This window comes from Triturus cristatus, chromosome 2_2 (genome assembly GCF_964204655.1).
Source record: "Triturus cristatus chromosome 2_2, aTriCri1.1, whole genome shotgun sequence".
NCBI lineage: Eukaryota > Metazoa > Chordata > Amphibia > Caudata > Salamandridae > Triturus > Triturus cristatus.
In genome coordinates, this window is record NC_140582.1 from 821,136,867 (window position 1) to 821,162,062 (window position 25,196).

Consider the following 25,196-nt stretch of genomic DNA (forward strand, 5'->3'; position numbering starts at 1 on the left):
TCGAGACCGTATCAATCATACCTTCTAAGGAGGTTTTTACATTTTGTATGGCAGCCATTATATCTTGCAGGGTTGGAAGGTCGTCCTTTTTTGTGCTTTGTGTCTGGCTTGGGGGAGCTCAGCTATCTACCTCCCCTGCGGGGGCCTCTACTCTCGGGTGGGTGTACTTGTCCATTTTCCTCTGAAGGGCTGTCCGGTGTCCCTTTGTCATCATTCTGCAGGACCTTTGCCAATTGTTGAGGGAAGGTGGAGGGTGGATGGAAGTGTAGCCGCCGCCTACCAGGGGCGAAATAGCTACCTGTGGCCTGTCAGGACCCCAACCCACACCACACCCCGCCCGAAATCTGCTGTGGCGCAGAGCACACTCTCTTCAGTTCCTTGCGACGTACTCCACTATTTTAGTGACTCCGAATGCTGCACCTCGTGTCGCGAGCTCTGGTAGATCTTTGGAGGAGTTGAGGGGGAGAATAGAAGGGCAGTCTGCCACCCACCAGGGGTAAAAAAGCTACCTGTAATTTGTCGGGACCCTGCACCCCACTGCTGCTTGCACCACCTTTCGCCTGAAATCTGATGGTTGGACTTAACTTTTGATTTTGACTCCGTCTAGCCTGCATCAAACATTGATTGCTTGATTTTTCTCTCTCCTTTTATGTCTGTGGGAGTCGCACTGCCCGAACATGGTGGCAACATGCACTCTAGAGTAATATCCTTGCTGAACAGCCTGCCTTTAATCAGAACATACTGGTCATTCTTGTCAATGGAGGAGTGGATAAGTTCAAAAGGTGTTCCTGCCCTTATCCATTGGGCAAAGTTAGAGTAGGAGGTAGCATATAACTGGCCTCGCCACCTGCAGTGCAGTCGGGTGACCTCCTCCTTCACACAGTGTGTCTCCTGCAGCATGGCCACCTGCACACCTCGCATCTTTAGGTATTTGTGTATATTATTGCGAATAGAGGCCGAACCCATCTCCCGGATCAACTTTCTGAATTCCCCATCCCAAGAGCAGTAGAACGTAGAAACATAAACCTACCATTCCCTGGCAGGGGTCAATTTGGGAGGGGTAGGTTACTACACGTAGGCAAGACCAATGTCGCGCTAGCCCAACACAATTTTACATGCCAGGCCCAAATCCCAAGTCCAAATTATCACATCCATGGTCTTGAACAACAAAGGTAAAAATAGATCCTCACGTCTGTAATGAACTCAAGGTAGTAACCTCGTCCAAGTCCCTAACTTATTGTGAGAGAGTGCCCCAGCTTCAAACACTTCCCCTCACCCTAGCAGGCTAATGGCAGCTGGAATCAAATCATGTCATTGGCAGATTGTGGACAGGCAGGACAGCACCATCAACCTGCAAGGATCCTGACTCAGAGAGGATACATTTATATTCAGAAGGAGTGTCACTCTCCGAGTCTGACCTCCAGGTCATTGCATTTTCAGCCACTGCCTGGAGAGCAGTGGCCTTTTCTTAATTAAGGGTGGGAGGAGCTCGCGGAGCTGCACTATGTGGAATTCCGCAGAGTCGCATAAAAACTCAGTGGAATTCCACAGAGTTCCGCGAGCGGGTGGAGTTTGCTCCACTCGCCCATCCCAAGGTAACATCAGGCTCGGGAAAGCAGATTCTCAAGTCTCAATGACTAGTTCTGACCTTCCCAACAATGCAGTACCATCATTGTAACATCACAACAAGAAACAAAGCAAAGACCATTAAGGTGTGCTTCTAGCAGTCTTACGCAGGTAGCTTTTCAGATAATGTAGGTACAAATTGAAAGTGGGCGTTGATTTGATGACGTTTCTAGCTAATGTGCAGGGTTCCACATCATGAGCATTAGCAAAGACAAATTATCCAATTATCCCCTGTTGTATGTTTGATTTTGAGGAAATAAATTACTTTTTGACTTAGTAATATAGAACTATAATTTAGAATTTTTAGAAATGGCTTCACGGCAGCATATAATCATTATTGGGCATAGGGCTCAATTACGAAGTCTATAGAATCCCATGAACTGAAAAAACATAACCCCCTCTCTCCATTCTTATGTGTCGTGTGGCAGCAAATTGTATCACCATGCCGACACCTGCAGTCGTCTCCTGCCACTCTCCACAAATAACCGTGCATTATCCATATGGCACCCTATTAGGAGAAATACTCTGGGCACTTGCATAATTGTCATGCATTTCATTATAAGCATCCTCACCCTCATAACACCAACATCTTCCCTTCATTTACAAATATTTTTTCCACTGAAAAACAAAATGCCATAAACGGAACTTGACACCTTTCATCAGCACTGCAACCCAAACACTAGCGTCTCTACACCTCTCATGAAACACTTGGTGACGCATAACAAACCCCAACATGGTGCAAGACCGTACATCACATGCTCACGAATTATACAAGGAGTGCTGCATTCATGCAGCCACATAGAATTTATTTCCCTCAAATCATTTTGCTAATCATTTAAAATTGAACCAAGAATTGATGTGTCCTATTATTGAACCGAGCATCGGTGTGTACGATTACTGAACTGAGTTTCGGTGTGTCTCATTAACGAACATAGTATCAGTGTTGTGTGTCCCATTAAGGAACCTAGCATCGGTGTATCCCATTATCCTACCTAGCAACGGTATGCCCCATTTCCGACATATCATGAGTGTGCCCTCCACGAATTCAGCTGGGCATGGCTGTGTCACCCATAGTATTGGATACACACTTCAGGTGTCTTCTAGACTGCACCACTTCTCAGCCCCTTTCTCTGTTAACTGTAAGCCTCAGATGGCTGTCTTAGCCACGTCTGATACTTCGGTCACAGTCAGCACCCATAATATAGTTCCCCCCATGCATTTTGCAACCAAGTAGTCAGATAATGCAATAGCACCCACTTTCCCGTTCCCGCTTTTACTGCCCGACCAACGCAGCCCTTTAACTGCTTACCTCTTCCCTCTCTTTTCCTTCCTGGTCTGCTCAGCCTCTTCCCCTCACCTTACTCTTATTCAATAATATAATGTGATGATGGTCACGCTACCAAGCTTGGCTGGTCTGACGAGTTTGCACAATTTCAATTGCCAGGAAAAAAAGCCTGAATAAAGCTCAGCCCGCATAACGAATTGGAAAGAGCTGCTGAGAGAAAATGTTTGTGTGAAACTTATACTCTCTCTGACCACCATGGCGAGTGGTGGGTGCCGGATGCGTGTAACTTCCGCCCTGCTGCAAAGGCATCGTTTTTTACACACTCCGCCCTTCAAGCAGATTGCAGAGTGACAGAAACTTTGTGAACTTCGCCGGCGGAATGGAGTTTGCCACCCACCCATATTCTTAATCAGTCTGTGAAGGTTGATGACCGTTATAGTGATCCACTGTGGGAGGTTCCATAGGATTGTTTCCTTGGTCTGTGTCTGGGACGGAAGGACCAGGGTGAGCTGTCGGGAGAGCCCTATGGTCTTAATTCAGTCTGAAGTCATTCCAGGATCTTCACGGAAATGTGTGGCACCATCAATGCATTATGCAAAGCTTGGCTAGAAACATCAGGGAATATTGTAGTCTCTCATCGCAGAAGGTTTTTTTAACTTCCATAAAAGAAGCGCTTTTGGCCTTCACGGCTTTGGTGAAGTCCGGAAATACTGACACCTTACTATTGGCTATTGTGAAGGGGCCCCAAGTTTGTGCTTCCTGCAGGACAATATCTATGTCTCTGTAGTGGGGCAGCCAAGCCACCACGGGGTGAGGAGGGTGACCTGGGGTCAACAGGCGCACTGGCAGTGTGTGGGTGTGTCCAAATGCGAAGAAAGGGTGTCAGGCCACTCGGAGCAACCAACGTCTGGAGACATTTTTCAAGATATGCCTCCATGTTGGCCCCCTTCATTCTTTAAGGGACCCCTACCACTCAGATATTATTTCTTCTGTTACTTCCTTCCATGTCTTCTGCTATATGCTCCAAGGCCTTTGCCCTATCAGTCAATTCCGCCACCTGGCGAGCCAGCATTTGGTGTTCTGGCTGCAGCTCCCCCCATCGAGGTCTCCACCGTTTTGACTCCTAGTTTGTGGTGTGACCCGTCCAAAGCCCAGGCCCACAGACACCTTGCCAGTGTCTTGTTGAAGGGTGGCCTTAGTGTCAGCGATGGGGGAAAGAAATGTATTGAAATGCAAATGAATGGGGTCTGTCGGGGGACCAGGTTCACTGAGTTCCACAGAAGAGTTCAGGAGTTCTCTCCCACATCAGACAGCACTCTCACCTGTTTGGCCCCTGGCTTCCCCATTGGAATTGGTCCTAAAGGCCCTCCCACAGGAGCCCAGCCTCTCGGTGGCAGAATGTCTGGGGAGCTCCCTTCTAGAGTCAAACACATGTGGTACCAGATGAGGTGACACTGTTCCAAGGGACATATAAGTATGAGTTCTAGTATCCGTGGGGATCTCCACGAGTCTGTGGGGGAGAGGATTTAATAATGCCATCTTTTCCAAGGCTGGCTGAAGCAGGGTAGCAGTACCCAATGAATTCCCCAATAGCCAACAACTCCTGTTGTGTTTGTCACCACTGGTGGCCTGTGTCACAAGGTAGAGGGGAGGCCCTGTCCCACAGTATGAGCCAGCATCAGACCGACTTTTCTGCGGTATCTCACGGCAACAGTACTTGCGGCCTGCGCGGTGTCGCTGTTCTCAACTCCCATCGACTGATGTAGTCAGTCAGATCCCGCTTAGGAGGGGGGAGCAATGCCAAGGAGGCCTGTCCAGGTGGGTAAGGGGTGCCAAAGGCCATTGCCCCTCTGATCGATCGGTCTCCACCAAGGGTCTCCTTCGCACTGTCCTATTGAAGGAAAAGCCAGACACCAAGGATAGCCCCTCTGCCTGTGCTGCTCCACGAAGGGTAGGGGGTAGGCCCCACCCAGCCCACAGTACCACCAATAGGCACTCAAGCCAGTGGTTACCGGTCCTCGGGCACCAGTATCTCCATTTAGGTACTCTGCTCTCCTGACCATTGAAAACGGGGGAGATAAGTGGAGGAGTGGAGGAGGAGGAGGGGAAAAACAGCCAATCGCTTGCCTCCACCGGTCAAACTCCACACTCCCTCGATGCCTCGATGTAGGCCCCGAGTTATCAATGGCATTACATGTAGCCATGTGCCGCCTACATCATGTCAGCCTTATTGTGGTGCCATGTATCTACTGCCCTTATAGGAAAGGAAGGGGGCCAATGTGCACTTACTAAGTCTCCCCAGGGGCATTGCACCCCTGCCAAGCACCCAGTTCATTCCAACAGGGGGATAGACACAGTAGATCTCAGCTGCCCCTTTATAGGCAGGGGCTGGTGGTCTATGAATAATTTGGCCTGCAGTGTTTCCACATGTCGTCTGCCCCTAGCAGCCCAGTAACCACACCAACAGCACACTCGGGCACCCGCCACAGCTTCAGGGAAGTCTGCGGCACTGCCAGGCAGTCTCACTTCAGCATCACCACTCCCCTCATATCATTGGACCAAGGTAATGGCCCCGAGGTTGCCCGTTTGGCCGCTGGGATCAACAACTGATGTTGCACCACACATCTCTCTTCCAGCACTGAAGTGCCTCCGTGATATGCCCCCCAAGTGTCAGGGCAAACGTCTGCCTCAGCAGATACTCCTGGGTCCCCACCATGTCCATGGGTTATTCAGGCGATACACTGCGCTACTTCTCACCGAGGCTCATCGACCATCTTGAAAGTAGGCAGAAGCCTCCTATCACCGGTTGCAAATGGCCCGATTTCCCAGCAAAGGGGGAACTTTCCTTGGCTTAAATTGCTGCCCCAGGAGAATTGCTCCCGGTAGTGCGGCACTGGTGTTATTTGCCTCAGTACTGGACAATGGATGGCTCAGTATTTTCATTGGGATGGCATGGAGCTAGAGGCTCATGTGTTCACCATCCTCAGCACCGTGTGTTAACATCTGAAGAGCAATTGAGGGCATTTCTGTGCTGTTCACCAACAACGACATCTTTAAGCAAGCATTTTGAAAGTCTGCTTTGGAAGCTGGTGCAGTTTTTTATATTACTTTTCATTGCAAGTGTATACCACAAAAAACTGTAAAAGAAAAAAAAAGAATGCACACGGGCACCTAAACGTTGCTGCCATCAGCTTACACTAAAGCCTTGACATTTAAAAAACATTCACGGTTGGGGCCATTTTACTGGTGATATTGTTTTTAAATAAGGATCCTTTCAGTTCTGCATGCATCTTATTATTATTATTCATGAAGGAGGTATGAATAAATCATCACCTAATCAAGCACTCAATTTGTAAGCAGCTACAATGTTACAATGTCACCATAGCACTTTAGAATAGAATCTTTAAAAAAGGAAAAAGAAAATAAATTACCATCTAAAAGAAATACCTGGAGTTTAAAATTAATATAAAAACTATTAAAACTAAAAAAGAACCTTTTAGCACAGGCTTAGCACTCACTCAAAGTAAAGGAGGCTACTAGGTACAGTGTGCTAACTCATTGCCCTATGATAAGTGCTCTGGTGGTCTTTAAGAAAATGTTAATGACCAATAGATGAAGCCCGCTGACCAACAACCTGTCTCTGTATGTTTGTTGTATATCTATTATTTGGAAAAACAATTGAGTGGTGAGATAGCTAAAGCTGTCTTAAAGGGAAGAGCTAAAAGAAATAAGCTAATTTTAACAGTGGGCTATGATTGATTTTTGAGTAATTTTCCAAACATGTGTTTCCTATCTCTCCTGTTGCAGATAGGGCCATTGTCTCCTTCCCATCCTGCCTCTTCCTTGGTTCACAGAACACATGTGAACTCACTGGACCAGTGGCGTAATGCCAAATTATTGCCCCTGCCCCCCTTGAGAATGTGAGGAGGGGCTACTGAGTCACTCATATGTCACATATATTCATTGACCTAGGACTGACTGAGCCCTGCATGAAGCGTTGTGGGCCCCTAAAGAGTGGAGGGCCCGTGTACTGCAGAGGCTGTAGGGGCCTCCGTTACAACCCTGTGCTGGGCCATTGATTCGAGCTCCAGCTCAACTTCTCAGCCTTCTTCTCGCAGATAGGCCATAGTGGTCTAGAATGAACTCGCCATCTTTTCCTGGGCTGGCATTGGACATCAGGGATATTTGGTGTGCAAAGCAATCAGGCTATTTCCCATCATGACGATTGAGCACATAGGCAACCTCTGTCCTGATACTTTATTTGCCTATTTAGAGTGGGCTTACAGTGTAAATGTACTCTCATTCCCTGTGCTTTGGAGAAACCTGTGTTAAACATTCAAAAAGTAAACAAGGGTGTTTTTTTGACTTTCAACAGTAAACGCACCTTCAAAAAAAGCCAGTTTTACTGGTGGCTTGGATTTATGGTTGTGTAATCTTCCAAAGTTGTCGGTTGTGTGTTTATTGACTAATATCTTAAAAGTACTGCCCCATCTCCTTCCTGTTCCAGTTCTTTCCTACATCACCAAACTCTTGGACCCCATTGGACCTTTGACTTGTGCCTTAGCTCACCTTCACAGCTCTCCCTTTGCAGAAAGACCCTGGTGTTCTAGAGTACCCGCGCCATTTTTTACTGGTGAAGGACCATAGGGAAAGCTAGTGTGCAAAGCTCGCAGGCTGCAAAGGTAAGCTCGGAGCTGAGATGCTTGCCTGTGATTGGTAAAAATGTATTTGCAAAGCCAGTAGTTCAGCCTTTTGGAGCCAAGACATATTGGCTTTGCCAATGCTAGTTTAATTGTTGGACCTACAAGTTATGAGCCCAGATTTGATTTGCATTTATTAAACGTCACAACCATACACCCATGGAGATATTTTCTGTTATTTTCTGCGTAGGGCCTGATTATAAGTTGCACAGTACTGGCAGGGTACAAACTCTGTATGCAGAATTTGTGTTACAGTGCAGTATATCACACCAGTCCCATGCTGTTATAAGTTAAACCCCATGTAATGGGGAATAAGCATGTGATACCTCATTTACTGGTTGTAAGCCAATGTATGATGCAGCCTGTGTGAGAGGTGGGGTAGAGGAGGGATTGGAGGAGTACAGGAGGGAGAAGGAAATTAAGGTCTGCTAGTTCTGACATTGTATGGTACCACCGGAAAGAGGCTTGACTGCTGTTGCAGCCAAATTGGCCATGCCATTTTTCTGGGTAGAACTACCACTTGGTAAAATTGTGTCTATTGTTCCAATACACAGGAAAACTGTATGTGAGAACACCGACTAACTCAGAAAAAAGGTGAAGTGGAATTCCATGTGGTAGTTATGCTCCACTTGACTCATACTCAGGAGCCATTGTTTGGGCCGACATCATAAGAATTACAGAGGCGGTGTTGCTCATGTCCAGCTTGACCGTTCCACCCCACCTGCTGGGTACACCCAACCATAGGAAAGCAGAAGGCCTTAGGGATTAGCTGGAACACTGGACTCTGGCAGATGCTTGGAGGACACAACCCATGGAGTCACATTGAATGACATTTTTGTGTTTTCCATCCATATTCGATTGGCTGAGGCTCTGTGTGTTAGTTGCTTTCTCTTGAAATATAGTTTCGGAAGAACCACTGCCTTGATGTCCGTGTAATAACACTGCCACTCAAAGCACATTGCACTTTATTGTATTTTGCAGTCTGTATGCACATGCCAGGATGTGATCTCTGTGTCCTATCTTTAACTCTTTTAATATTAACTCCTATAAGGAGGCTTTTGAGTGACTGCAAAGGTTGGAGAATGAAAAAATGTGCTTGGCGGTGGGAGATTTTGTCCACTATTCACTGGGGTCAGAAATAAATATGGATCAGTGTAATCTCTCCTCCTTTTGTATTATTAGCTTTTAGGATCCGATCTCCTAATTTTTACCTTCCACACTTTTAGTATAAGACCCTTAGGGCTTTTTATATATATTTTATGCTTTTTATTGTTGGTATGCCATTTATGTAGTGCGCACTCTGTAATTAATTGTATTTCATCTGCATTGCCCTTGATGCGTTTTAAATCTTGAGATGCTGCTATATTTATAAAATGTTTTTATTATCTGTACTTTTATTACAGTGATTGGCTGAATAAAGTTTTGTGACTGACTGACTACAGAGGCACATAAATTACATTTTAGTGTTTCCCACCCCTCAGAGGCACTGTTTTGAGGTGTGACTTAATATACCCCAGCACTACTGTCCTTTTAGAGTTTCCAATGTAAAATGTAAAGGATCATTCACCAGTCCTACCTGCCGTCTGGAGGCAATAATTTAACATATGACTAGAACATGCAGGAATTAATCCAGTATGCCCAAACAAATAAATACCATCACTTTGCTATGTTCTTCTTAGCCACAGAGTCTAGCTCAGTCCAGAAAGGAAATGCTACTTGGTGGCTTCCCACGTTCTCCTGGAATCATCCATAAACAAGCTAAATACTCTTGGGTAGAGGAGCGGTGAGCTGAAATGAGTTTATGACAATGAAGACTGAAAGTATTTTTTTTACCTCCTTATTCACTTCCACTTACCTAAGAACTCTGGTGAAATGATTTTTCTAAATTTTAGGCGCCTCTAATGACCCACTGTATCACAGAAAACTATAGTTTATTAAGTGAGTTAAAGATAACCCTGCTTTGTTAAGACAAGGGTGATATCTTGAATTATACACCCCTTGTTCCCATTTAAACAATAGGAAATTATTTTGCCTTGAAGGTAGAATACAGTATCAACCAGTTTAGTTATTGATTTCCACAAAAAACTGAAAACCTGTCTCTTCCAATAGGACCCAGCCAGGTTTGCACCATTCTTCTTCTAGTGACGGGATACAATCCCTGGTGATATGTGGGCCATACAAATATACCTAACATAACAGAACAGAACACAACATAAGAAATGGATCAAAAACTGCTCAGACTCCCTTGCACCCATCAAAAGCAACAGCCAAAGAAGGACCAACAGAGAAGCAAGCTGATATACAGATGACAGTTGGGAATCTAAATGCTACTTCAAGCACCTAAAAAGAAAATGGAGGTCCAGCCACAATCCCAACGCCAGAACCTCTTACAATCAGATGCTACCACCAACTTCTAAGAGGCGCTAAGGAAAGGGCACTAACTGAATGCATAGACGCATGCTCCAATAGCTGCAAGGAGATCTTCTCAATCGTCAAAGAATTCACCACCCTGTGGCCACAACCAACACCGTCACTCCATCCCAGGAACTATGCAGCAACTGATCAAACGTCTTTCACAGCAAACTAGCAAGGATCTACAGCAACTTCGAACAACAACCAGTCCCCAAAGATCTCATCATCAACCTGACCACTGCCAACCAAGACTGACACCTGACTGATAGAAAACACTCAAAAAAGAAGACACTAGTGCAATCATGCAAACGGTACACTCTGGTGTCCAAAGGGACCTATGCCACCACCACATCTACAACATGGAAGCACCACCAATCAGCAACAGCCTCACCCACATCATCAACACCTCCATCAAATCTGCCACCTTCCCAGAATATTGGAAGTATTCAGCAGTCAATGCCCTCCTTATACATCCAACAGCTGACCTAAGCGAGCTGAGCAATTTCAGACCCATCTCTCAGCTCCCATACCTAGAAAAAGTGATGGAGAAGGCCATCAGCAAACAACTCACCACCCACGTCAAACTCCAAGACCTCCTGGACCATACCCAATCAGGATTTTGGAGCAACCACAGCACCAAAATAGCACTATTCGCGGCGGCAGATGACATCCCCACCATACTAGACCATGGAGAAAGCGCAGTCCTCATCCTACTCAACCTGTCTGCAGCCTTTGATACAGTTTCCCACTACACCCTTGTCAGAAGATTGCATGACATAGGCATCCAAGGACCAGCCCTCAACTGGATAGGCTCCTCATCACAGGAAAAACACAGTGAGTCAGACTACTATCCTATACATCGGAATCCAAGAATGTAATCTGCGGAGTCCCTCCCATTCAGTACCACACGGTTCAACATCTTCATGACTCTGCTAGCCAAATCATCAAATTTCAAGGCATCACCTTCATATCCTTCGACAATGACACTCAACTCATACTTTCTCTGGCCGACAAGACCACCACCACCAGAAACAACTTCTCTAACTGCCTGATCAACGTAGCACACTGGATGAGATCAAATTGCCTGAAATTCAACTCTGACAAGATGGAAGTGCTGATCTTCGGCAACAAGAACTCTCCATTGGAGTCCACCCGGCAGCTATCAGAGCTTGGACCTACACCCACACCAACTGACCATGCTAGAAACACAGGAATCCTCTTGGACAACAAGCTCAATATGACAGGTCAACATGGTCAGCTCTTCCTGCTGCCCCATTTTTCACATGCTTCACAAGATTTTCAAATGACTACCCCTGAACACCAGATGCATCATCATGCAAACCCTAATCACAGGCAGACTAGACAACGGCCACACAGTTTATTCCAGTATCTCCAACCATTTCCTACACCGACTCCAGACCATTCAGAACCTCAAAGCGCAAAGCATCCTCAACCTCCTATGGTGCACCCATATCTCACCACACCTTGGTGAGCTCTACTGGCTCCCCATCCAAAAAAGCAACCAATTTATACTCCTCACGAACACTTACAAAGCACCGCACAGCATCGGACCAACATACTTGAACAACCACCTATACTTTCACAGACACTCCAGACACTTACGCTCAGCCACACTCTCATTTGCATCCCCACCTCCACATCCACAAAAGCATAATGGGAGGTCGAGCATTCTCCTACATTGTACCCAAGACTTGGAATGACTTCCCTCAACACATCAGGGCCTCCTCCTCATTTCTTGAATTCTGCAAGAATTTGAAGAACTGGGTCTTCGAATAATTCAGCGGGGTCTAAAGTACAACATCCTTAATTTTACACCTACACATCTGCTCCAGTGCCTGGATACCCTAACAGGTGATCAGTTGTGCCATACAAATCTACATGCGCAAATAGAACAATTGATAGAAAGAATGTTGAACAATGTCAAACATTCACCCCTGTACACAGATATGGGCCTAAATCCATCTTATTTTTGCCCTCATTGCCATTCCATTTTAAACCCGGACATATACAAATCAGGCTTGACCCTGTTCCCTGTGGGAACACTCCAGCTCTAACTGCCAGGCAAGGTTCTCCGTAGAACGGAAACAAGCATTCCTGGGAATGGTTTCAGAGTTTCACCCCTCATCAGCCAGGCTAGCTTGACTCCAGTGGAGCAGTGCGCACAGGACCGCTGGATAAAACCCAGTTCCTTGTGACTGGGGGTGAATGTTTGCATTGTTCAACATTCTGTCCATCATTTGTTTCTTATACAACTCTACATGACATAACATACATCCTCAAGGTTGTAATGTTGAGAAGATTGATTCCATACAGTGGAGGGAAAGATTTATACTAGGAGTACAGGAAAGACTTGCTGTTACCCTTCCCTTCATCCAGAATAAACATATAATGCAGCCTGTTTACCCAGTGCCGCACAAAGAAAGACATATCATTTTTGGATGAGTTTCAGGTAACAGTCAGCAGAGGCAATTTCTATGGGGAATTTTGGACAATGAAAAAAGGCTGAACAGAATTACACAAAATTTGCCAGAAAGCTAGATCTTTACCCGTGCTTTTGGTTATATTGGAAACATCTGTTCAGCCATTTTTGAGAAATGAAGTTAAAAAAAATAGCTATCTGGATAATTGGTCCCATCGTAATCCCATGGTTTAGCTGCAAGACAGCAAACTCAGTATCGTCGGATCCAACGGTCCTGCAGTACAGAAGAATCTGATGGCTGGCCATAAAATTAAGGAAAATTTGTGGCCACGTGGACTTGCTCCCCATGTCTAGAAAATATAATTTTAAAACACTAAACGGGGGTAGGGTTGGGGTATACTGACCTCTGGCCTTTTGGGTGGACAATTAGGCGGAGGTAACCTACTCCCCTGGGCCCAATTCTTTTTTTTTTATTTAGTGCAGAGGTCTTGCAGTACTCTTGTGGGAGCTTTTGATAGCTCCTGAGGGAGTCTAATGGTACCCAGTGCATCCCATTTGTGTTTCCGTGCGACTGCCACAGGAACAATATCGCAGTATCCTGTGTTCCCCAGGGACTCTGAAGAAACAAATTTTAAATAGGAAATGATGGGTGGGATTCTGTGGCTGGTTGGCTGCTTGCATGGTACTGGCTGCTTGCAGGCAATGGGCATAAGCCCTGGCTGGCCCAAGGCTATTAGCAGCAGGGGTGGACATCCAGGGGGGTTGGAAGCAGGCACTGTAGCCTATCTCCCAGCTGAGCATGGACAAAATCACCACTATAATACACAGCTAATACCCTCACATATTACATCACAGATGACATCTGAAATCTACAGCGAGGTAAGGTATTTTTATGTTAGTTACATATAACTGGTGAATTTCAGTGTTTTTTTGGTTCTTTAACGTTAGTTTTTTATTATTAGACAACCTACTTCAGTTTGAGGTAATCCAAGGGACTTACATGTATCTCTCTCTCTCTATCTGTATCTATCTCTATCTCTATATCTATATATATACCTATCAGCTGCGGCCCGTGGAGGGAGTTCCGTGGGGCGGTAAGGCGGGGGAGGAGCAGGGAATATGGATAATTGCAGGTAAGTAAACAATTAAATAAATAAAACGAATTTTGTAGCGCGCGCTGCATCGCATTTTGCGATGCAGCGCGCACTATGAAATTCGTTTAATTTATTTAATTGTTTACTTACCTGCAATTATCCATATTCCGGTTTTTAGAACCCCCACCCTGCCCCTCCCCCGCCCCGCCTTACCGCCCCACGGGACTCCCTCCACGGGCCGCGGCTGATACCTATATATTTATATCTATATCTATATATAGCTATAACTCTATAAATATCTATCTAAACATATATATATATAATTTTAAAAAACCTAAGAAATTCACCAAAAAAACAACGTTTACAAGCATGTTATAGTTAGGTCAGATTTTTGACACACAAAACCATAGAAATTTTACAGTTATAGTTATAGTTATCTCAAGTAACTATAGCTCGTGCCCTAGGGTAACTACAACTCACGCCTTCACCATCCACTGCTAATTACCCCACATATTACATCACTCATGACATCTTCTATGACATCATTGATAATATCACTGCAAAGTTTGCTGTAAAATTATTGATGAGAAAACTGTGCAGGTTGGAGGTGCGAGTTACAGTTATCTTAGGGCACTAGTTATAGTTACTTGAGATAACTCGAACTATGGCTGCTAATTTCTATGGTTTTGTGTGTGCAAAATCTGAACCTAACTATAACGTCCTTGTAACCTTTGTTTTAGTATGTATATGCCCCTTGGTTCACTTCAAACTGAAGTTGGAAGCAGGCTTATAGACCTAGTTCATTCAATTTTGAATGAAGCAAGTATCAAACATTTCACATTAGACACTAACTTGTCATGGTCAGTCAACCTGCAATACTGTGCATACCCTGAGCAATGAAGCAATCCATTTTTCATAAATTTCAGGCATTGACTTCCTGCCAAGAGTTTTCAGTTGTTATTATCACTCAAAATCAATTATTAAAAGAATTTTTAATCGGATACTCTTTGCATTAGATTCGGTACAACATGCATTGAATAGGGTACTACATATTTCATTGTTGGAAGTTATGTGAACTATGAAATGTTTAAAATAGATCAAAACAAATTACAGCTTATATTGGTGTTAGCTAGGTTCATATTAAAGAGAGCCTTCATGCTGAAGAGATTGTCTTACTTATTGGAAACTGCCAGGTATATGTCCTTATTTTTATGCAGAAACAATTATCATTTACAGAGGACTCCTTCTGGGCTATATTTGAGTATGCAGTGCTGTTTAACTAAAGTACATTGAAAAAAATACAAGGCCTTATTCTAATACGAATTCTACTTTTTTTAAGAAATCAGAATATTCCCAATTTATAACTGCATTAATCCAACCCCCTGTTTCTTTCTGAATGAATGCTTTTTTACTGTTTACATGTTTAGGGGCCTATTTATGAGGCCATTTGCATCGCTCTTGCACCACACAACGAGGTGAAAAAACAACACAAACCATAAGACAGATTTTTTAAGCCATGCAAAGCCGATTGTGTGGCTCTGAGTGGCTCCGAAAATCTGGAGTAACGCAACGCAATGAAAATCGCTGCATTGCTTTGCTCTGTCCTGGGAAGGCATTGCATGGGTGTCACTACGCAAACTTCAATGATGCCTTATACGCTCTTGGATTTCAACCCAAGAACCCTTGGCTGCTCCATCAAGTACTTTGATTCCATTCTGAATCCTTAGGTACATTTTATGTGCTATCAACATAAAATTAGTTTGAATGTTTAAGGGATTATAAATCTCCTAAAACGTCGGAGGTATCAAAAAGATCCACTATCTTTTGATACCTTTGACGTCTTAGGAGAGAATTAATCATGTCCCCTAAACCTTTGCACTCGTGTTAATATTAATATGTATGGAGGTTGTATGTAGATCTTCATATCATCCCTTTCTTAGGTGTGTGGGGCAATATTATTTGTGCCAGTCATCTAGACCTTTTAAAGTCAATTCCAGAGAAGGGAACTATTGCAGTTGTTATTGAAAGTTTGGTCATTTAGTAAAGTTGACTGGGGCTTCAATACCAGTAGATAAGTTTTGGTGTAGAAGACAGCATATTGTGGTTTACTGAGGCTCCAAACATTTTGAAAGAACTCTACCCCGATGCTCTGAAAGGCAGCTCTGCCACATCTCAACAAGAGAGTTAGTGAAGACTTACTAGATTTTCAAAATCACTTCTGAAAAAACAAAGGCCTATATCTAACCTCCCTTTTCTCAAGTAGTCCTTAGAAAAGAGCATACAGAGCTATATTACCTCTTCCAGACAAAAAAGACCTATAAGGGCCACTGAAAAGCCACAGTCAAGCGTATGCGGAGCTTGCTTCTGCCAATGGATGAAGAAAAAGTCTCCCACAAAACATCGCGAGCTATTAGCAGCACATGACACTGTTAATCAATCAATTTTTTTCGGCAGGCATGAAAAATGAGCAGAGATAGGGGCAACTACTATATCATAGGGCCAATCATTTTGCTCCAACCACAGCAACAAAAATGGCCACACCGTAAATATGTAGCAGCTTCCCCCAAAGTTCATCCCTTTCTTACCTCCTACTAAAATCTATGTATGCTCTCTTTCATATCTTCTCAAAATGTGAAACTTTCAAATGTAAATACATCACTTCAAATGTATTTCTGACAGCAAAACACTCGGAATAACACTACTGACATCAAATCATGCTTGGACCAAGTACTCCACTGTATGAAGGAGAGCTTCCTCCACATGAATTTATTGCTGAGATTATTATGGGAGACAGTGAGCTCATCTCACTACACTTTGACCGGGGTCTAGAATTGACCACCCCGCCCCGCTAGCCGAAGCTAGAAACCATGGAAATCTTTGGGTCAAAAGGACCAATCGCGGCAGAAACTAGAGGAGTAAGGCAAAATGTTTCAGGGAAGACCACCCTAAGGCTAACAAGTCTAACAATAATTATATTGGCTGCCTATCCTAACAAAAAATTTAACTAAACTATTATATGCATTGACATTGTCTCTGCTCTGTTGGCATTGATGGGCAGGACAATAACAACATATTGCAGTTTTTATATAAAGTGCATTGTTATATTTTCACAGAGCAGAACTTTATTGAAAACTGCAATAGTGTTGCATCTTTAAGAAAACCTATTTGTGCCCATGTATTAACTTTGTGAACAAGAAAAGCTGTAAAGCCAATAAGATGTTATGATGACAACAAAGAAAAACATATGCCTGTGCAAGTGTGATTAGCGAGTAGCAATGCATTTTGAACACGAACTAGGGTATGTCAACAGCAAAGCTTCATAAACAAAAAAAGTCATAAATCAGGAAATAAGATGTTATTGTGTCAACAAAGTAAATCGAAGAACACATAATGTCTATTAAAAGCTTCACATCAAGCTGTATCTTTAGTTTAACAAAAGGATTACTTGATGGCACATCACAAAAACCTAATGGATTCACAAATGAGAAATGCCATGACCATTAAGGACACCCCATTCAAGCAATGTCAAACAATGACCGTCCAAGTCAATGCGGTTTCCGCTTCATGCTTCCATACCCTGAAGATGCTGAGGAAGATTTTCAAATGGCTCCAAATCAGCACCCAGAAACCATGATGCATGCCTTTTTTCACAAGCAAGCTGGACTAAGGGAACACCTTCTATGCCGGGGCCCAAAAAAAACTCACCACAGAAGACTGCAGACCATTCAGAACTTGGAGGCTAGAATCACTCTCAGCCTCCCACGCCACACTCACATCACACCACACCTGAAGGAGGGGCTCCCCATTCACAAACGAGCACAATTTAAATTCTTCACCCGCACTTTCAAGGCACTACATAACAATAGACCAGCATACTGCCAAAATTGCAACTGCTTTCAGAAGCCTTCCAGACACCTTGGCTTGTCCGGACTCCTACTTGCCCAAATCTCATGGAAACAGAAAAACAGATCTGGCTGTTGAGCCTTCTCCTACCTCGCTTCTAAAAAAATATGGACCAACCTGCCGCTACACATAAGAGTCTCCTCCTCACTTCTTGTATTCTGAAAAAAACTGAAGACCTGGCTTTTCGCGTGTGCCTAAACTCACAACTGCTCAGTGCTACGATGCCCTCCCGGGTGATAGAGCACTCTACAAATTTGCATAACATGACATAACAAATCAAATGAAAGCCAATGGCTAAAGGAAGCTGGCCCAAAGACCTCTCTCTCTATCTATACTTCTTCGTAGTGTATTATTTTTACATGAGTTAAGGTCTTATTTCCACACCTAACTATAAAGTCAGTTTATTCTTTGTTTTTTGTGAATTTCGTTTTGGTTATCATGTTCTACATGTAGCATGTGTAACCTCTTCTCCAGGTGGGGAGTACCATTGCAGAGAGCATATAGCTGTATGCAGTAGAGCTCTTGGCAAAAGGCCTGCTTTCTGTCCCAACTAAGGGCAAGCATTGAACGTGACCCCCTCCCTACACAACCTGTGCTTGTGTACAGAGGAGATTGTATGCAGAATGTTATCTGTGTAATTTTGTGTGATGTTTTTTACACCCTTCTTCGTGCTTTTTAGTTTGTCTTTTTCTGTAATATTGTGTTTTTATATAGTTTTAAACTACTGTTGCTTTTAACTATGTATTTGCACTTTTAAGTGTTTTTTAAACATAATTCTTTTATTTCCACAAGTCTTTGTGCTCTTTATTAAAATTGATTTTACATAGTCATAGAAAAGGTTTTTAGTTTGTTTCTCCAGAGACTACAACTTTTAGGCAGTACCTGTAATGTGTGGCAAAGTGTTGCATTTTATTTTCATTGTCCTCTTGGTGTTGACACAACACTTTTTCAGGCACAGGCTGTTGTGTTTAGTATTAAGGGGACATTTTATTTTACGTTTGGGACTAGGGGTTTCCTCGCAAGTACAAATAGCCAAGATCTTTTATGGTTTTTTATTCACAATTCTGCGTTTTAGGTTTCGTGGTACTGCAGTTCTTTTTTTTTCTTCTTTTTTTTAATAATTCTTTTTATTTTCAATCATCTGCAAATCATACATTACAGAGGATCGGGCAAGTCAGTTAGCACATTTCACACAGTCGAAGGGACATACATACAGTACAATATCAAGGAACGTTACGGGTAGGCAGGGTCTTCATGATCATTGTTACAGGGTGGTGCACAAATCTCCCCTCTATAGCCATTCCACTGGCCCCAGACTCGCAACCACTTCTTGGGACATCCCCTTGCCAGATACACCATTTTTTCTCTAAACATGCCCCAGTCGAGATTTCTTTCCCAGTCCTCTAGGGTGGGCGGATGTGCTGCTCCCCATAGCTGAACGATATTACGTTTAGCTAACATGAATCCTAGAGTGGCCCACTGAGTCTGCGAGGTATTCAAATCTGTAGGCTCCCATATGTTTAGTAGGCATCTCCATGCCTCCGGTCGGAGAGTGATGTGTATCTGAAGCCAATATGAGCTAATATGTGCACATTCCCAGATAGTGTGCATATAGGTGCCGATAAGGCCACATTGTCTCCTGCATTCTCCCGTGTCAGCCCACCCCATGCTCACCAATCGGGGCCCCGATAGATATATTCTGTGAAGGATTTTTAATTGAACCAGCCGTAATTGCGCTGGAATCGCCACTACTTTGAGAGAGGATATCGCCGATTGCCAGTCCTCGTCATCCATTTCTATCCCGTCTTGCATCCATTTTTCTCTCAGTGACTGAAGAGGATCCGCCATGTGGTTAATCAACTTTTTGTATATTAGAGAAATCGTTCTCTTGGGGAGGTGACCATCCAGAACCCTGTCCTCTAGTGGAGAGGCCTCCGGGGGAACTGTCCCCTTAGGTAACGCGGACTGGAGCGAATGACGAACCTGCATATAGCAGAAACTCTCCGCGTCTGACAGCTCGTATTCAGTTTGAAGTTCCCCGAAGGTCTTGATCTCACCCTTCCCCCACATATCTTTGATAGCAGAAATTCCAATCAGATCCCACCTGTCAAAACCCTTAGTTTTCCTGAGATCGCCTAGCTTCTCTGAGTCCCACAGAAGGGTGGCTAAAGTTAACTTCTTTCTCCATCCCAGGGAGTCCGTGGCGTCAAGCCAAATTTGAACTGAATGTTTTGTGGGGCCTGATAATTGAAATCTCTTGGGATGGGAATAAAGAGCTCTATTGTAGTTCCCACCCGGTAGGGCGTAGCCCGGATCGTCTATGCGGCCGAACATGCCATGGTTAATAGCTGCCAATTGGGAGGCCCAGTAGGGTACTGCAGTTCTTGAAGATGATATCACAGTGAAACTACATCTCATTGGCTAATATGATTGTACTGCATTTTGAAGGGGTTCACACTCTTACTTTTATCAGGGTGTGGCACTTAAGTGTATTTACATCCTTTGCTCTCTCTGCTGACCTTTTTTGTAATTTCCTAATTTTATTGAGGATTCAGCGGAACAGATACACGGACAATGGCAGCTAGAGAAGACCAAAGAGGAGATGAACACTTCCAAAGAGAACAGGAGGAGCCACAGACCTCACCACAGTCGATTGGTTGGGACTTCTTTTCTACTCATGCAGGAGAAGCAATATTGACAAAGGTGGTTACCAGAAACACCCTGCCATAAAGAGCTTTCTAGGGGTCTTGGAACAAAATACATGTTTGGATCATCTGGAATGAAAAAGCATGTCAATGCTTGGCCCACTACACAGTACAATGGGGAAGAGAAGACTTAAAAATGAAGAGTGAGCTCCAACATCTTCTGCTTCACTCCAGTGTCTCCAGTCTGGTGATTCTCTTCCTGCTGATGTAAACCCATCATGTGAACCTTTTATTTGACAACATTGCATTATGTTGCATGAAATGTAAAATCACTCGGAGAACAGGGTGCAGCAGCCACAGATCAGCAAATGGCTGTTCGCCAAGTAAACTGCAGGAAATATCTTTTTAATTGTTTGAATCAGTTTAGATCTTATGTTTTTTGTTGTTTTTATTTGAACCTCTGAAAAAATTAAAAATGACAGTACAAAAATTGAAATCTTATTAAAAAAAAGAAAGGTTTTGTAAGAACTACCTTTCATGGTTACAAACGTAGGAAACAAATATGCTATTTGTCATGTCTGTGTGTTCCTATATTTTAAAAAGCAAATATTATGTGGACCAATGTTGTGGATCGTACAAACAAGAGCCTAGATTTACTAACACTTTACGTTCCAACACAAATTACATTTATGTTGGAAAGTTATCCAAAGTACTGCAAAGTAACAGTATGCACAACTTTGCACTACTTTGTGTCACAGAGTGATACATAGGAAATTCTATGCACTCATCCATGTGTTATGACACGAATCCCTATCTAATAATAGTGGTAGACATGGATCTGTGCCTAGCTGCCTGCATGATGAACCAACACCCTAGTGTGTGGGGGGGGGGGTGTTGGCAGCAGGGCCTGGCCTACAGCCAGGCCTAAATCCAACCTCCCTGAGTGAGTGACCAACCACCCACTGCACACAAAATATGGCCAAGCGCAGCTGGGGGGTAGCCTGCAGGTAATATTGCCAATCCACGCAAAACCCTCTGGGAACGACCAACCCCCACTTTGCAATGTCTTTGTTCAAATGCAGGTTGGTTGCAGGGCATCCTGTGCCCAGCCCCTGCGCCCAACCTGCAGCAGGACATCCAGCTCCCACTGCACATGGCCTTCAGTCATGCACTGTGGGGATTGGACACAGCATCTGGCCTCTGACAAGGCCCTCCACCCAACTTGTTGCAGTAAATTCCTTTGCATGGCCTTTGGGTGGCTAAGCAGTAACTTCCCTTGCTTTTTCTTTTTTTGGGGATTCATGAACCCACACAGGTTTGTTAATCTATCTTTGACTTTGCGAGGGTCCACTGACTGAGTACTACATGTGCAGACCTTGAGGAAGTCTAAGATGGGTCCATAAGCCTTTGCTGGGGGTTCATTGACCCTAATACAATGGTTGCAAACCTGGCAGCTGCATAGGGGTCCATAAACCCTGTGAATTTGTTTTACTTTTTTCATTTTGACTTAATAGGGGTCCCTTTTAGGCTTTCACATTTGCGTGGTCAGGAGAGGCCCCTCCTCACCCATGTATGGCTCCTTCACATTTTTTAAGACCTGTGGACCGAGTTACGGAGTCATGTCATTTAATTTTTCTCCAAGTTGCCTGCAAGTGAGAGGGTTTCAGGCCTGAGGACCTAGCTTTGGATAATAGAACCAGAAATGAAAGGCAGGAGTGAAAGTTACCTCATCCAAACAGGTTTGAATATTTTTTAATTTGGGTTTGAGGAAGGTCTGCAAACCTGGATTTGAGGACCACCTCAGACTAATGGTCCAGCAATCTCTAATTCTTTAACTATTTCAAACAAATCAAAAATGTTTTTAATTGGTAATTTGTCAAAAATTAAGGAAAGCATTTGCATCAGCCCAAATAAAAACACTTCTTGAATGAAGTGATACTTTTAGAATTTTTTTGTAATTCTGTTCAACACATTTTTCTGACTCCCAAGGGAATTAAAAATGGGAAAGCCAAATATTTGCATCCATTTTGTAATCCCCTCTTACTTAAAGGATCTGCACAAAATGTGTCAAGCCACACTTATCCTGGATGAACATATTTTTTAAAGTTTCTTTCAGAGTAGTCAAATGGTGCCAAAGTTATTGAAAAAAAAACTAAAACATGAGTTTGCTGACCATATGCAACTAAATGAAAACAATATCCGGATCTGATTTGATGAGGGAAGTTTTATTCCCATCATCCTTTTCATATCCACAGACCCACAGTTGGGTTTGGGGACCTTAAGCTCTCTGATTGACTAGCCTCATACCTCATCCCAGAATAATGTGTGTTTCCACTACTACAGGACATGGGGCTCAGTCCAAATGTATGAAAAAAGGAGACATATGGGGTTATGGAGCATTCCCTGACCACTTGGCTCAGGCAGAGGGCCCCAAAGGGACACATCATAAGTTAAAAAATATAAGCTTTTGCCAAAGGGATGGAGATCCATAAAAGGCTTAGATGTTTACACATTGTTGGTCAGGGTCCATGAGCCAATGGCATGCACTTTTGGACCCTTTTTGAGGTTCCTGGATCTGGTATTGGGTCTGCAAGGGTTTGCAAGATCTGAGCTATGTGGTCAGGGTATGCTCCTTTCCTGTATGGCTTCTACAGTTTTTTTATAACTCAGGGACCGAGTCCCCAAGTCAAAAAGTTGCAGCTAGCCAGTCAATGTATTACAGTTCAGTGGACCTGACTTCGGGTCTGCGGATGTGATATGAGTGTAATTTCATTCGGCATTTTTTCTGTATCGAAGAGCAAAGACATATAGGTATTAAAATAGGAGAAGCCACTTTTTATGCCCCTTTTTTTTGCCCTCCCCAGCCCCATCCAACTTAATGAATCTGCACAAAACTTACCAGTCCAAACCCAAATTGGATGAACAACTTTTTGGAACTTTTTATGTTTGCAGATGGCACCAAGGTTATTAGGAAAACCAAAAAATATGGGGTTGTTAACCATCTGTGGACTAGATCAAAAAAATAAACAAATCTGATTGACTGAGGCAATTCTTTTGCTCATCATCCATTTAAGGTCCACTGATCCACAGTTGGGTCTTTGAACCTCAACCTCTCTGATTGGCTGGATTCAACCAAGAAAAATCCACCATTACAGGATTTGGGGCTCGGTCTGTACCTTCTAAAAAAGAAATGAAAGGAGCCATAGTGTCATGGTGAGCATCCCCTGACCTCCTGGCGGGGAGACTCAAAAGGACTCCTCTTAAGGTACAAGAAATGAGTTTTTTGCTTCAGGGTTTGCAGAAACCTGAAGAGGGTTTGTGAACCCCAACAAGTTCCCGAGGTTCATGAACCCTGCCTTCTAGGGTCATAAACCCTTGGCAAATGCTTCCGGAGCCTTGTTGATCCTCCCCTGTGTTTCACTGACATGCTATAAGAGTTTGAAATCCCCACAGCATGATCTACAGACCCTTAAAAATTCAAAATAATTATATATATAAAAAAAATGGTGCCAGTTTCTGCTTGGTCAGCTGAAGGCTGGGTGGCAATGATGGGCTGGCTCCTCCCATAGGCTGGGCGCAAGGACTATCCATAGGCCAGGCTCTGCTTTCAGCCCCTTCTGAGCAAGCTGAAAGCTTTAAAAGCGGTGTGAAGCAGGGCTTTAGAGCCCATGGCAAGATAGGCACAGTACATCGTCAAACAAAAAGATTGAAGTGAAGTTTTGGTTAGGTTTGTTTATAACACCTTAAAAAATTGATCAAATAAACAATTAAATTCACTTAAAGTCCACAGGTGACAAACAATGATGGTTAAAAATTAAAACAAAAAAACACTCAAATTGGAATCCATGCCTTGTGTAATAGCCAAGCAAAGCATAACTTGTGCATTAACCCCTTCGCTGCGGCGGGAATTCCGCCGCAGCGCTGGGGGGGGGGGGGTTTGCGGGCAGCGCGGTGGCGCTGTGCTCATGACGGAGCCACTCCGTCATGAGCCACGGTTGAGCTGTGCTCATGACGGAGTGGTTCCGTCATGACTCTGCCCACTGCGCTAATCGCCCGCACAGGCGGAGAATTAGCGCCGCGTGGGCGGAGCGGCAGCCAACGGCCGCGGTATGACGGAACCACTCCGTCATGAGCACATGGCGACCGTGGATCATGACGGAGTGGTTCCGTAATGAGCAGGGGAGGGGTTAAAGGCTCCCAAATGTTTCCTGTTGGGGACACATCTGGGGAGCTGAAAGTGACCCATTGAAAAACTGCCTGCTGCCCAAGCTGCCACCATGATTCCCAAGGGGAATTTGTTCTATTTGGAATGTTTCCCCTTTCTAAACAGTTGCCACTCCAATTTGTAGTCCAGTAACAGATCAATGGTTGCAACAGCAGTAGTGGTCACAATCCATTGATGCATTCCATTGTAAATCCGTGAAAGTGTGTGGGGGGGAGTATGGGGGGCTCTTTTATGCCCCTCCTATTTGTGATTGCATTGCAATGGAAAAACCAATTTACAAGCCATAAAGACTTTTCTGACTCATAAAGGGCTTTGATACATTTAAAAAATATATTTTATGGTTACCAGCTCTTCGAATCACAAACTTTGAGACCACTAAACACTTTGTTGAAACGGGCAGGGGTCATGTAAGCAGGGGCACGGCCTGCAGCAAGCCTGCCCCTATCGCTCTGTTACGCATTCAGGGCTGGTAATATGATGCCGCTCTCACGGCACAGCCCCCACTGACCACAGCTCCAGGCTGTAAATAAGGAATTATGCCCCCCAAAAATTGGCTGCAGATCTGCATGGGTCACTTTGGTGTGTAGGAATGTGCGGCCACGTGTCTGGGAATAAGGGCACAGTGCATAATACTGACGCTTAGCCACCTCCTAATTGGTTCTCCTTCCATCATTTCATCGTTCACTAGTGATGGGATTGAAGATGTTTTTTGACTCTCAGATTGAATGATTGAATGATTAATTGTGCCATGTAGCAATCAGCGGCACCAACATTCTACCGATGAGGCAAGTGCATCTGGATTTATTTGTGGCCTGCTGCCTACCTATATGCAGCCCAACCACACACCATCCACAGGCCCTTTACAG

General features: G+C 44.0%; 1 protein-coding gene across 1 annotated transcript in view; it reads right to left on the reverse strand.

Moving 5' to 3' along the window:
• The window catches only part of LOC146862834 (gamma-aminobutyric acid receptor subunit beta-1-like), a 443,957-nt gene extending 440,835 nt beyond the window's left edge, over positions 1 to 3,122 (reverse strand). The window contains exon 1 of the mRNA XM_085642158.1: positions 2,936 to 3,122. The gene's annotated coding sequence lies outside the window, so the exon portion shown is untranslated. The remainder of the gene's footprint in view (positions 1 to 2,935) is intronic.
• Positions 3,123 to 25,196: the final 22,074 nt, after the last annotated feature.